Consider the following 14,856-nt stretch of genomic DNA (forward strand, 5'->3'; position numbering starts at 1 on the left):
TATTAGCTGGGTCATAAGCCTCTTCTCAGTCCACTGTCTGTCTGTTAAAGGATGTGGTTATTAGCTGGGTCATAAAGCCTCTTCTCTGTCCACCTGTCTGTCTGTTAAAGGATGTGGTTATTAGCTGGGTCATAAAGCCTCTTCTCTGTCCACCTGTCTGTCTGTTAAAGGATGTGGTTATTAGCTGGGTCATAAAGCCTCTCTCTGTCCACCTGTCTGTCTGTTAAAGGACGTGGTTATTAGCTGGGTCATAAAGCCTCTTCTCTGTCCACCTGTCTGTCTGTTAAAGGATGTGGTTATTAGCTGGTCATAAAGCCTCTTCTCTGTCCACTGTCTGTTAAAGGATGTGGTTATTAGCTGGGTCTAAAGCCTCTTCTCTGTCCACCTGTCTGTCTGTTAAAGGATGTGGTTATTAGCTGGGTCATAAAGCCTCTTCTCTGTCCACCTGTCTGTCTGTTAAAGGATGTGGTTATTAGCTGGGTCATAAAGCCTCTTCTCTGTCCACCTGTCTGTCTGTTAAAGGATGTGGTTATTAGCTGGGTCATAAAGCCTCTTCTCTGTCCACCTGTCTGTCTGTTAAAGGATGTGGTTATTAGCTGGGTCATAAAGCCTCTTCTCTGTCCACCTGTCTGTCTGTTAAAGGACGTGGTTATTAGCTGGGTCATAAAGCCTCTTCTCTGTCCACCTGTCTGTCTGTTAAAGGATGTGGTTATTAGCTGGGTCATAAAGCCTCTTCTCAGTCCACCTGTCTGTCTGTTAAAGGACGTGGTTATTAGCTGGGTCATAAAGCCTCTTCTCTGTCCACCTGTCTGTCTGTTAAAGGACGTGGTTATTAGCTGGGTCATAAAGCCTCTTCTCTGTCCACCTGTCTGTCTGTTAAAGGATGTGGTTATTAGCTGGGTCATAAAGCCTCTTCTCTGTCCACCTGTCTGTTAAAGGATGTGGTTATTAGCTGGGTCATAAAGCCTCTTCTCAGTCCACCTGTCTGTCTGTTAAAGGATGTGGTTATTAGCTGGGTCATAAAGCCTCTTCTCAGTCCACCTGTCTGTCTGTTAAAGGACGTGGTTATTAGCTGGGTCATAAAGCCTCTTCTCTGTCCACCTGTCTGTCTGTTAAAGGATGTGGTTATTAGCTGGGTCATAAAGCCTCTTCTCAGTCCACCTGTCTGTCTGTTAAAGGATGTGGTTATTAGCTGGGTCATAAAGCCTCTTCTCAGTCCACCTGTCTGTCTGTTAAAGGATGTGGTTATTAGCTGGGTCATAAAGCCTCTTCTCTCAGTCCACCTGTCTGTCTGTTAAAGGATGTGGTTATTAGCTGGGTCATAAAGCCTCTTCTCAGTCCACCTGTCTGTCTGTTAAAGGATGTGGTTATTAGCTGGGTCATAAAGCCTCTTCTCTGTCCACCTGTCTGTCTGTTAAAGGATGTGGTTATTAGCTGGGTCATAAAGCCTCTTCTCTGTCCACCTGTCTGTCTGTTAAAGGATGTGGTTATTAGCTGGGTCATAAAGCCTCTTCTCTGTCCACCTGTCTGTCTGTTAAAGGATGTGGTTATTAGCTGGGTCATAAGCCTCTTCTCAGTCCACCTGTCTGTCTGTTAAAGGACGTGGTTATTAGCTGGGTCATAAAGCCTCTTCTCTGTCCACCTGTCTTTCTGTTAAAGGATGTGGTTATTAGCTGGGTCATAAAGCCTCTTCTCTGTCCACCTGTCTGTCTGTTAAAGGATGTGGTTATTAGCTGGGTCATAAAGCCTCTTCTCTGTCCACCTGTCTGTCTGTTAAAGGATGTGGTTATTAGCTGGGTCATAAAGCCTCTTCTCAGTCCACCTGTCTGTCTGTTAAAGGATGTGGTTATTAGCTGGGTCATAAAGCCTCTCTCAGTCCACCTGTCTGTCTGTTAAAGGATGTGGTTATTAGCTGGGTCATAAAGCCTCTTCTCTGTCCACCTGTCTGTCTGTTAAAGGATGTGGTTATTAGCTGGGTCATAAAGCCTCTTCTCTGTCCACCTGTCTGTCTGTTAAAGGATGTGGTTATTAGCTGGGTCATAAAGCCTCTTCTCTGTCCACCTGTCTGTCTGTTAAAGGACGTGGTTATTAGCTGGGTCATAAAGCCTCTTCTCTGTCCACCTGTCTGTCTGTTAAAGGACGTGGTTATTAGCTGGGTCATAAAGCCTCTTCTCTGTCCACCTGTCTGTTAAAGGATGTGGTTATTAGCTGGGTCATAAAGCCTCTTCTCAGTCCACCTGTCTGTCTGTTAAAGGATGTGGTTATTAGCTGGGTCATAAAGCCTCTTCTCTGTCCACCTGTCTGTTAAAGGATGTGGTTATTAGCTGGGTCATAAAGCCTCTTCTCTGTCCACCTGTCTGTCTGTTAAAGGACGTGGTTATTAGCTGGGTCATAAAGCCTCTTCTCAGTCCACCTGTCTGTCTGTTAAAGGATGTGGTTATTAGCTGGGTCATAAAGCCTCTTCTCTGTCCACCTGTCTGTTAAAGGATGTGGTTATTAGCTGGGTCATAAAGCCTCTTCTCTGTCCACCTGTCTGTTAAAGGATGTGGTTATTAGCTGGGTCATAAAGCCTCTTCTCTGTCCACCTGTCTGTTAAAGGATGTGGTTATTAGCTGGGTCATAAAGCCTCTTCTCTGTCCACCTGTCTGTCTGTTAAAGGATGTGGTTATTAGCTGGGTCATAAAGCCTCTTCTCAGTCCACCTGTCTGTCTGTTAAAGGATGTGGTTATTAGCTGGGTCATAAAGCCTCTTCTCTGTCCACCTGTCTGTCTGTTAAAGGATGTGGTTATTAGCTGGGTCATAAAGCCTCTTCTCTGTCCACCTGTCTGTCTGTTAAAGGATGTGGTTATTAGCTGGGTCATAAAGCCTCTTCTCTGTCCACCTGTCTGTCTGTTAAAGGACGTGGTTATTAGCTGGGTCATAAAGCCTCTTCTCTGTCCACCTGTCTGTCTGTTAAAGGATGTGGTTATTAGCTGGGTCATAAAGCCTCTTCTCTGTCCACCTGTCTGTTAAAGGATGTGGTTATTAGCTGGGTCATAAAGCCTCTTCTCTGTCCACCTGTCTGTCTGTTAAAGGATGTGGTTATTAGCTGGGTCATAAAGCCTCTTCTCTGTCCACCTGTCTGTCTGTTAAAGGATGTGGTTATTAGCTGGGTCATAAAGCCTCTTCTCTGTCCACCTGTCTGTCTGTTAAAGGATGTGGTTATTAGCTGGGTCATAAAGCCTCTTCTCTGTCCACCTGTCTGTCTGTTAAAGGATGTGGTTATTAGCTGGGTCATAAAGCCTCTTCTCTGTCCACCTGTCTGTCTGTTAAAGGATGTGGTTATTAGCTGGGTCATAAAGCCTCTTCTCTGTCCACCTGTCTGTCTGTTAAAGGATGTGGTTATTAGCTGGGTCATAAAGCCTCTTCTCTGTCCACCTGTCTGTCTGTTAAAGGATGTGGTTATTAGCTGGGTCATAAAGCCTCTTCTCTGTCCACCTGTCTGTCTGTTAAAGGATGTGGTTATTAGCTGGGTCATAAAGCCTCTTCTCTGTCCACCTGTCTGTCTGTTAAAGGATGTGGTTATTAGCTGGGTCATAAAGCCTCTTCTCAGTCCACCTGTCTGTTAAAGGATGTGGTTATTAGCTGGGTCATAAAGCCTCTTCTCTGTCCACCTGTCTGTCTGTTAAAGGATGTGGTTATTAGCTGGGTCATAAAGCCTCTTCTCAGTCCACCTGTCTGTCTGTTAAAGGATGTGGTTATTAGCTGGGTCATAAAGCCTCTTCTCTGTCCACCTGTCTGTCTGTTAAAGGATGTGGTTATTAGCTGGGTCATAAAGCCTCTTCTCTGTCCACCTGTCTGTCTGTTAAAGGATGTGGTTATTAGCTGGGTCATAAAGCCTCTTCTCTGTCCACCTGTCTGTCTGTTAAAGGATGTGGTTATTAGCTGGGTCATAAAGCCTCTTCTCAGTCCACCTGTCTGTCTGTTAAAGGATGTGGTTATTAGCTGGGTCATAAAGCCTCTTCTCAGTCCACCTGTCTGTCTGTTAAAGGACTTGGTTATTAGCTGGGTCATAAAGCCTCTTCTCTGTCCACCTGTCTGTCTGTTAAAGGACGTGGTTATTAGCTGGGTCATAAAGCCTCTTCTCAGTCCACCTGTCTGTCTGTTAAAGGATGTGGTTATTAGCTGGGTCATAAAGCCTCTTCTCTGTCCACCTGTCTGTCTGTTAAAGGACGTGGTTATTAGCTGGGTCATAAAGCCTCTTCTCTGTCCACCTGTCTGTCTGTTAAAGGATGTGGTTATTAGCTGGGTCATAAAGCCTCTTCTCTGTCCACCTGTCTGTCTGTTAAAGGATGTGGTTATTAGCTGGGTCATAAAGCCTCTTCTCAGTCCACCTGTCTGTCTGTTAAAGGACGTGGTTATTAGCTGGGTCATAAAGCCTCTTCTCAGTCCACCTGTCTGTCTGTTAAAGGATGTGGTTATTAGCTGGGTCATAAAGCCTCTTCTCTGTCCACCTGTCTGTTAAAGGATGTGGTTATTAGCTGGGTCATAAAGCCTCTTCTCAGTCCACCTGTCTGTCTGTTAAAGGACGTGGTTATTAGCTGGGTCATAAAGCCTCTTCTCAGTCCACCTGTCTGTCTGTTAAAGGATGTGGTTATTAGCTGGGTCATAAAGCCTCTTCTCAGTCCACCTGTCTGTCTGTTAAAGGATGTGGTTATTAGCTGGGTCATAAAGCCTCTTCTCTGTCCACCTGTCTGTCTGTTAAAGGATGTGGTTATTAGCTGGGTCATAAAGCCTCTTCTCTGTCCACCTGTCTGTTAAAGGATGTGGTTATTAGCTGGGTCATAAAGCCTCTTCTCTGTCCACCTGTCTGTCTGTTAAAGGACGTGGTTATTAGCTGGGTCATAAAGCCTCTTCTCTGTCCACCTGTCTGTCTGTTAAAGGATGTGGTTATTAGCTGGGTCATAAAGCCTCTTCTCTGTCCACCTGTCTGTCTGTTAAAGGACGTGGTTATTAGCTGGGTCATAAAGCCTCTTCTCTCAGTCCACCTGTCTGTCTGTTAAAGGATGTGGTTATTAGCTGGGTCATAAAGCCTCTTCTCTGTCCACCTGTCTGTCTGTTAAAGGATGTGGTTATTAGCTGGGTCATAAAGCCTCTTCTCTGTCCACCTGTCTGTCTGTTAAAGGATGTGGTTATTAGCTGGGTCATAAAGCCTCTTCTCTGTCCACCTGTCTGTTAAAGGACGTGGTTATTAGCTGGGTCATAAAGCCTCTTCTCAGTCCACCTCTTAAGGATCGGACCCTTTTTTTCCAATTTTCGCCTAAAATGACATACCCAAATCTAACTGCCTGTAGCTCAGGCCCTGAAGCAAGGATATGCATGTTCTTGATACCATTTGAAAGGAAACACTTTGAAGTTTGTGGAAATGTGAAAGGAATGTAGGAGAATATAACACATTAGATCTGGTAAAAGATAATACAAAGAAAAGAAACAAAGTTTTTTTGTATTTCTTTTGTACCATCATCTTTGAAATGCAAGAGAAAGGCCATAATGTATTATTCCATCCCAGGTGCAATTTAGAGTTTGGCAACTAGATGGCAGCAGTGTATGTGCAACGTTTCAGACTGATCCAATGAACCATTGCATTTCTGTTCAAAATGTATCAAGACTGCCCAAATGTGCCTAATTTGTTTATTAATAACTTTTCATGTTCAAAACTGTGCACTCTCCTCAAACAATAGCACAGTATTCTTTCACTTTAATAGCTACTGTAAATTGGACAGTGCATTTAGATTAACAAGAATTTAAGCTTTCTGCCAATATCAGATATGTCTATGTCCTGGGAAATGTTCTTGTTTCTTACAACCTCATGCTAATCACATTAGCCTACGTTAGCTCAACCGCAACGCGGGGGACACACCGAACCTGAAGAAGTTGTTTAATGGACGGGGTTATTAGCCGTGTCATAAAATACCCATTCCTAAACCGTCTGATTCCAGTTCCGCTCCTGAATCTGCGGCTTTAGAAAACACTGAGTGTAAAATCTATTGAATTATTTGTTTTAACAAGTCCAGTTGTTCTACCATCTGTGCCAAAAAGCCAAAGTCTCTGAAGGAGTCAGAACTCTCGCGTATCCCGTGTGTATAAATCTGGAACAAAATTGACAGAACCCTCATTTTCAATGACAAAATTAAAAGAGACTCTGTTGCTAGCGAATATGACAGCTACTTAGTGCCGGGTTAAATACTATTGGGAAAAATGTGCCATCTGAAGTGGCCAGCTACTGTACCTCCTTATTGTATGGTACATTCCATCCACACCGTATTTGCTATTTAATCTATCCTCAGACTAATATTATTCTGTTTGTCCTGTGGGTACCTTTGCCACTGTTCCACCCCTTGTGTATTGCGCTGTCATGTTGTATTTGTGGGTAAAGACCCACTAAAACAGGTCCGTGAGTAATCAGAATATATATTCCAGTGGCGGTTGGTGTCTTTTAAGATTAGGGAGGACGTTTTTATTTATTTATGAGCACGGCCTTATTTCTATTACAGCCTATTGGGATGACTGTCATTCATATTCACCCAGTTCAATGTAACAGTGATAGGTTCAGGTTACTGTCATTCATATTCACCCAGTTCAATGTAACAGTGATAGGTTTAGGTTACTGTCATTCATATTCACCCAGTTCAACGTAACAGTGATAGGTTTAGGTTACTGTCATTCATATTCACCCAGTTCAATGTAACAGTGATAGGTTTAGGTTACTGTCATTCATATTCACCCAGTTCAATGTAACAGTGATAGGTTTAGGTTACTGTCATTCATATTCACCCAGTTCAATGTAACAGTGATAGGTTTAGGTTACTGTCATTCATATTCACCCAGTTCAATGTAGCAGTGATAGGTTTAGGTTACTGTCATTCATATTCACCCAGTTCAATGTAACAGTGATAGGTTTAGGTTACTGTCATTCATATTCACCCAGTTCAATGTAACAGTGATAGGTTTAGGTTACTGTCATTCATATTCACCCAGTTCAATGTAACAGTGATAGGTTTAGGTTACTGTCATTCATATTCCATTCACCCAGTTCAATGTAACAGTGATAGGTTTAGGTTACTGTCATTCATATTTACCCAGTTCAATGTAACATTGGCAGGTTTAGGTTACTGTCATTCATATTCACCCAGTTCAATGTAACAGTGATAGGTTTAGGTTACTGTCATTCATATTCACCCAGTTCAATGTAACAGTGATAGGTTTAGGTTACTGTCATTCATATTCACCCAGTTCAATGTAACAGTGATAGGTTTAGGTTACTGTCATTCATATTCACCCAGTTCAATGTAACAGTGATAGGTTTAGGTTACTGTCATTCATATTCACCCAGTTCAATGTAACAGTGATAGGTCTAGGTTACTGTCATTCATATTCACCCAGTTCAATGTAACAGTGATAGGTTTAGGTTACTGTCATTCATATTCACCCAGTTCAATGTAACAGTGATAGGTTTAGGTTACTGTCATTCATATTCACCCAGTTCAATGTAACAGTGATAGGTCTAGGTTACTGTCATTCATATTCACCCAGTTCAATGTAACAGTGATAGGTTTAGGTTACTGTCATTCATATTCACCCAGTTCAATGTAACAGTGATAGGTCTAGGTTACTGTCATTCATATTCACCCAGTTCAATGTAACAGTGATAGGTTTAGGTTACTGTCATTCATATTCACCCAGTTCAATGTAACATTGGCAGGTTTAGGTTACTGTCATTCATATTCACCCAGTTCAATGTAACAGTGATAGGTTTAGGTTACTGTCATTCATATTCATCCAGTTCAATGTAACAGTGATAGGTTTAGGATACTGTCATTCATATTCATCCAGTTCAATGTAACAGTGATAGGTTTAGGTTACTGTCATTCATATTCATCCAGTTCAATGTAACAGTGATAGGTTTAGGTTACTGTCATTCATATTCACCCAGTTCAATGTAACAGTGATAGGTTTAGGTTACTGTCATTCATATTCACCCAGTTCAATGTAACAGTGATAGGTCTAGGTTACTGTCATTCATATTCCATCCAGTTCAATGTAACAGTGATAGGTTTAGGTTACTGTCATTCATATTCACCCAGTTCAACGTAACAGTGATAGGTTTAGGTTACTGTCATTCATATTCACCCAGTTCAATGTAGCAGTGATAGGTTTAGGTTACTGTCATTCATATTCACCCAGTTCAATGTAACAGTGATAGGTTTAGGTTACTGTCATTCATATTCCATTCACCCAGTTCAATGTGACAGTGATAGGTTTAGGTTACCGTCATTCATATTCCATTCACCCAGTTCATTGTAACAGTGATAGGTTTAGGTTACTGTCATTCATATTCACCCAGTTCAATGTAACAGTGATAGGTTTAGGATACTGTCATTCATATTCACCCAGTTCAATGTAACAGTGATAGGTTTAGGATACTGTCATTCATATTCACCCAGTTCAATGTAACAGTGATAGGTTTAGGTTACTGTCATTCATATTCACCCAGTTCAATGTAACAGTGATAGGTTTAGGTTACTGTCATTCATATTCACCCAGTTCAATGTAACAGTGATAGGTTTAGGTTACTGTCATTCATATTTACCCAGTTCAATGTAACAGTGATAGGTTTAGGTTAGTACATGATACTAGAATGTTCCCTATACCCATCATGAGGTTGATACAACCTAGCCTATGAATGAAAGTTTATAATGTAGGTGCAGACAGGTGGAGAGAAAAATTTGAGGTAACAGACAGTGACACATTCAATATCGCCTTGCCCAGTCTTGCATGTGTTCTAGCTGATCTAGGGTGTAATAACTAGTCCAACAGTTGCAAACAAGAGTTTCTATTGGACAAATTCAGGTATTCAGCTGTCTCTCTCTCTCTCTGTCTCGCTGTCTCTCTCTCTCTCTCTCTGTCTCTCTCTCTCTCTCTGTCTCTCTCTCTCTCTCTGTCTCTCTCTCTGTCTCTCTCTCTCTCTCGCTGTCTCTCTCTCTCTCTCTGTCTCGCTGTCTCTCTGTCTCTCTGTCTCTCTCTCTCTCTCTCTCTGTCTCTCTCTGTCTCGCTGTCTCTCTCTCTCTCTGTCTCTCTCTCCCTCTCTCCCTCTCTCTGTCTCGCTGTCTCTCTCTCTGTCTCGCTGTCTCGCTCTCTCTGTCCCTCTCTCTCTCTGTCTCTCTCTCTCTCTGTCTCTCTCTCTCTATGTATGTATCTCACTCTGTCTGTTTCTCTCTCTCCCTCTCTCTCTCTCTCTCTGTGTATCTCTGTCTTTCTCAAAGAGTACAACAAAAAACTGCAGATTAAATTCCACAACCTCAGGAGAAAACTGGAAACGGAGGACCCTCTACTGCAGACACCATAGAGGAGAGACAGTGGAGTAGTAACCAGTGATATAGCGGTTAAATTGGTGGGTAAACGGTGATCACCACCATTCTACACTATGTCCTTGTCCAGAAACAACCTCAAAATAAAACATTTCCCGACAGGGAATGGGAGGAAAGAGAGAGAGGGAGACAGAAAGAAAGACTAAGAAACAAGAGTTTCTCTAAAGCCCACCGCCCCTCCCCCATCCAGTCTGCATACATCTATATTTATATGTATAGATAAAGGTAACTGCCCCAAAAATAAAGGAAACACCAACAGTGACTTAATACCACGAGCCAGAATACCTTGAATGCACCTCGGCATGGATTCTACAAGTGTCTGGAACTCTATTGGAGGGATTCAGCACCATTCTTCCCCGAGAAATTCCACCATTTGGTGTTTTGTGGTGGAAAACGCTGTCTCAGACGCGGCTCCAGAATCTCCAATAATAATCTACAAATAAGTGTTCAATTGGGTTGAGATCTGTTGACTGAGACGGCCGTGGCATATGGTTTACATCGTTTTCATGCTCATCAAACCGTTCAGTGACCCCTCGTACCCTGTCGATGGGGACATTATCCATCCTATGGGGGCATAGCCATGGTAGCCATAACAATGGCCTGCCCAGCATTTTTATACATGACCCTAAGCATGATGACACACACACGCACACACACACACACACACACACACACACACACACACACACACACACACACACACACACACACACACACACACACACACACACACACACACACACACACCTAAACCAGATTATGAATGAGGTTCTTATTGCTGGATGTAAGGAGACTCTATAGCACTAGTCTGAGTAACCATGGCAACACGTGCCAGTCGCTGCGTTATGTACACACACTGACTGAACGAAATACCATTTTACACACACACACACACACACACACACACACACACACACACACACACACACACACACACACACACACACACACACACACACACACACACACACACACACACACACACCTAAACCAGATTATGAATGAGGTTCTTATTGCTGGATGTAAGGAGACTCTATAGCACTAGTCTGAGTAACCATGGCAACACGTGCCAGTCGCTGCGTTATGTACACACACTGACTGAACGAAATACCATTTTACACACACACACACACACACACACACACACACACACACACACACACACACACACACACACACACACACACACACACACACACACACACACATACAGTGATCAAAGACTAGTAGCCATGGTCACACACTAACCACTTTGCAATGTAGATTTAGTCGTGAACAAAATGTTTAATATGATTTATGAAATCATTGCGATGTCGATTACACTAACTTATGATTTATTACATTATAAAAATCGCGAGAATTGAAGAATTAAATGTTGAACAAATAAAACCTATTATATCTCTGCTGAAATATAACTCTGTATCTCCAAAACGAAAACTACCATTTAACCAACGTATAATTAGGAAACTTCACAAGCTATTTTGAATAAATGTTATTGGCCTATGAGAGTCATGAAATGTCCATTGTGGTGAGTTACTGCGTTCAATACATGTTTATTAAAAAAGGCAAAAAATTCAGTTATCTGGTTATGTTGTTATTGTTATTATTATTGGGGGGGGGGGGATCAGCTTCAGGATGCTGGCCTTCTAGACAGAGTTCCTCTGTCCAGTGTGCAGTTTGAGAAACAGACGCCTCACAAGTCCTCAACTGGCAGCTTCATTAAATAGTACCCGCAAAACACCAGTCTCAACGTCAACAGTGACGAGGCGACTCCGGGATGCTGGCCTTCTAGGCAGAGTTCCTCTGTCCAGTGTCTGTGTTCTTTTGCCCATCTTAATCTTTTCTTTTTATTGGCCAGTCTGAGATATGGCTTTTTCTTTGCAACTCTGCCTAGAAGGCCAGTTGACAACTGAAGCGAACTATTATTATCAGGCTGCTGAACAGTGGGACAGAACATGGTCAGATAGTAGTTATTATCAGGCTGCTGAACAGTGGGACAGAACATGGTCAGATAGTAGTTATTATCAGACTGCTGAACAGTGGGACAGAACATGGTCAGATAGTAGTTATTATCAGGCTGCTGAACAGTGGGACAGAACATGGTCAGATAGTAGTTATTATCAGGCTGCTGAACAGTGGGACAGAACATGGTCAGATAGTAGTTATTATCAGACTGCTAAACAGTGGGACAGAACATGGTCAGATAGTAGTTATTATCAGGCTGCTGAACAGTGGGACAGAACATGGTCAGATAGTAGTTATTATCAGACTGCTGAACAGTGGGACAGAACATGGTCAGATAGTAGTTATTATCAGGCTGCTAAACAGTGGGACAGAACATGGTCAGATAGTAGTTATTATCAGGCTGCTGAACAGTGGGACAGAACATGGTCAGATAGTAGTTATTATCAGACTGCTAAACAGTGGGACAGAACATGGTCAGATAGTAGTTATTATCAGACTGCTAAACAGTGGGACAGAACATGGTCAGATAGTAGTTATTATCAGGCTGCTGAACAGTGGGACAGAGGATAGATGTAGGCCTAATACACGGTCAGACAGTAGGCAGCATTAACTTTCCAGTGTTTTCCGTACAGCATGTTGTAAAGCGGATTGTTTTGGTGTATTTGTATGCAGACTTCACAAAATGAATTTCCATGTAAATGGAAAGTCAGTTAAGAACACATTCTTATTTTACAATGACGACCTAAGAACAGTGGGTTAACTGCCTTGTTCAGGGGCAGAACGACAGATTTTTGTGTGGTCTCTCTACACTCAGTGGCCAGTATATTAGGTACACCCATCTAGAACCGGGTTCAACCCCCCCCCCCCCCCCCTTTTTTTGCCCGTGTGGCTCAGTTAAGCATTTGCAATGCTTGTGGGTTCAATTCCCACGGGGGACCAGTATGAAAATGTATGGGCTCACTAACTGTAAGTCGCTCTGGATAAGAGTGTCTGCTATATTACTAAAATACTATTTAAAAATGAACAGCTTGAATTCTTCAGCGCATAGAAACGTTGCCCAATTAGTATCAAGGGACATGTGACAGGAAAACATTCCCCACACCGTTACACCACTAGCCTGTACCGTTGACACCAGGCAGGATGGGTCCATGGACTCGTGCTGTTTACGTCAAATCCTGACGCAACAGGATCAGGCGATGGTGATGGCGTGCCCACTGGAGCGGCTTCTTGTTTTTAGCTGATAGGAGTGGAACCCCGATGTGGTCGTCTGCTGCAATAGCCAATCCGTGACAAGGTCCGACGAGTTGTGCGTTCCGAGATGCCACCACTGTTGTACTGCGCTGTTATTGGCCTGTTTGTGGCCCGCCTGTTAGCTTGCACGATTCTTGCCATTCTCCTTCAACCTCTCTCATCAACGAGCTGTTTTCACAGGGCTGAAGCTGACTGGATGTCTTGTGTTTGTCACACCGTTCTCTCGGTAAACCCTAGACCCGTGAAAAGCCCAAGAAGCCGGACGTTTCTGAGTTAGCAATTTGGCTTCCCAAATGTTTAGAGGGCTTTACATTTTTTTGTTGTTGACAATATTCACTTTTTCTTCAGTTTTCACTTCTGTCTCAACACACACACACACACACACACACACACACACACACACACACACACACACACACACACACACACACACACACACACACACACACACACACACACACACGCAACAATGCATTTTTCTTGAACAAGAGGACACAGTTAGACGATCACCTCCTACCTCAATTAGCCCAGCCTGGTCCCAGACCTGTCTGTGCTTTTGACTACTCCATTTTCCACAGGGAGAGAGCAGAAACAGACCCAGTTAGCCTAATTCTGACCACAGATTAGTTGACTAATAAATAGTCATTACTGTATAATAAAAGACAAATCAAGTTGCTTCAGGATATGAATCTCAAAGCCCACAAGGCATTGCTTTCCCCCAACCTTCTCCCACCTCCTCCCCTCCTCACCAAGACCTCTTGCCTACCTCCCTACTACTGTACCACTGGCACACAGTATTTAGGATGGGGGGGGGGAGACTTGTGGCTTCATGTGAGGCAGTCGGCTGCCTCAGTCAATATGCTAGTGTGACAGAACACTCCATTGCTGGGAGGAGGCTCTCTCCAGTCGGTGGCATCTGGTGGGAGTGATCTCAGCTCTCCACTGGCACCAGCCACCTCTCCCAGCTAGCGCATAACGTTCTGAGAACCATATATTTCTTAGAGCTTGGTGAGAGCGGCGGTTGTCCTATGGTTATTTTGCATACAACCTTCCCACAACCTTCTGGGAACGGTGCAGGATAGTTGCTTTGGAACAATCTCAGCACATTTTAAGGAACTTGACAGAAAAACTTTATTTTCTTGGTATTGCATTGCTTTAACAGAACGTTTCCTAAAAAGTTCAAACATGGTTACATTTAGTTAAAACGTTGGTAATGTTTTAGGAACGTTCTCCAACTGGTTTGACATTGGGAATGTTCTCAAATAGTTCACTCTCATCGCACTCTGGCACTCCAGATTGAATTTACGAACACACCCCAAGTCATGTTCTTAGAACATTAGGAAAACGTTCCATAAAAACCACGAGAAAATATTAGTAACGTTCACAGAACATTCTAAGAATGTTATTTAAAAACATATACATTCCGTTCTCAGAGTCAACAAAACTCTCTCTGGCCTCTATCTTGAAACATGGCATGCTCGCTCCATCCTGGTGGCGCAGTGGACTCATTCCATGGATAGAGAACAGAAGATTGAAGATTTTAAACTCACTGATGCCGTGCCATAATAAAAAAAGTAATGTGTTTGCATGATTAATGCCAAGCAAATTAATTTCCTTGTGTCCTATCTGTCCTTGGAGTTAAAAACAGTTACCCTAAGTTAGCAGTGTTATTAAAAGTATTATTGAAACATTTAGTAAAAGTTTTAAGAAAGTTATTATAAAATCTCCAAATAACCAATACTTTTCATTAACAAAATAACATTGATAAAACCTCCCAGTAAAACTTTCAGGGAACCATAGTAAAACGTTCTCAGAACCTCCCTGGAACCATAGTAAAACGTTCTCAGAACCTCCCTGGAACCATAGTAAAATGTTCTCAGAACCTCCCTGGAACCATAGTAAAACGTTCTCAGAACCTCCCTGGAACCATAGTAAAACGTTCTCAGAACCTCCCTGGAACCATAGCAAAATGTTCTCAGAACCTCCCTGGAACCATAGTAAAACGTTCTCAGAACCTCCCTGGAACCATAGTAAAACGTTCTCAGAACCTCCCTGGAACCATAGTAAAACGTTCTCAGAACCTCCCTGTAACCATAGTAAAACGTTCTCAGAACCTCCCTGGAAACATAGTAAAACGTTCTCAGAACCTCCCTGGAACCATAGTAAAACGTTCTCAGAACCTCCCTGTAACCATAGTAAAACGTTCTCAGAACCTCCCTGGAACCATAGTAAA

This window comes from Salvelinus namaycush, chromosome 24 (genome assembly GCF_016432855.1).
Source record: "Salvelinus namaycush isolate Seneca chromosome 24, SaNama_1.0, whole genome shotgun sequence".
Taxonomy (NCBI): Eukaryota; Metazoa; Chordata; class Actinopteri; order Salmoniformes; family Salmonidae; genus Salvelinus; species Salvelinus namaycush.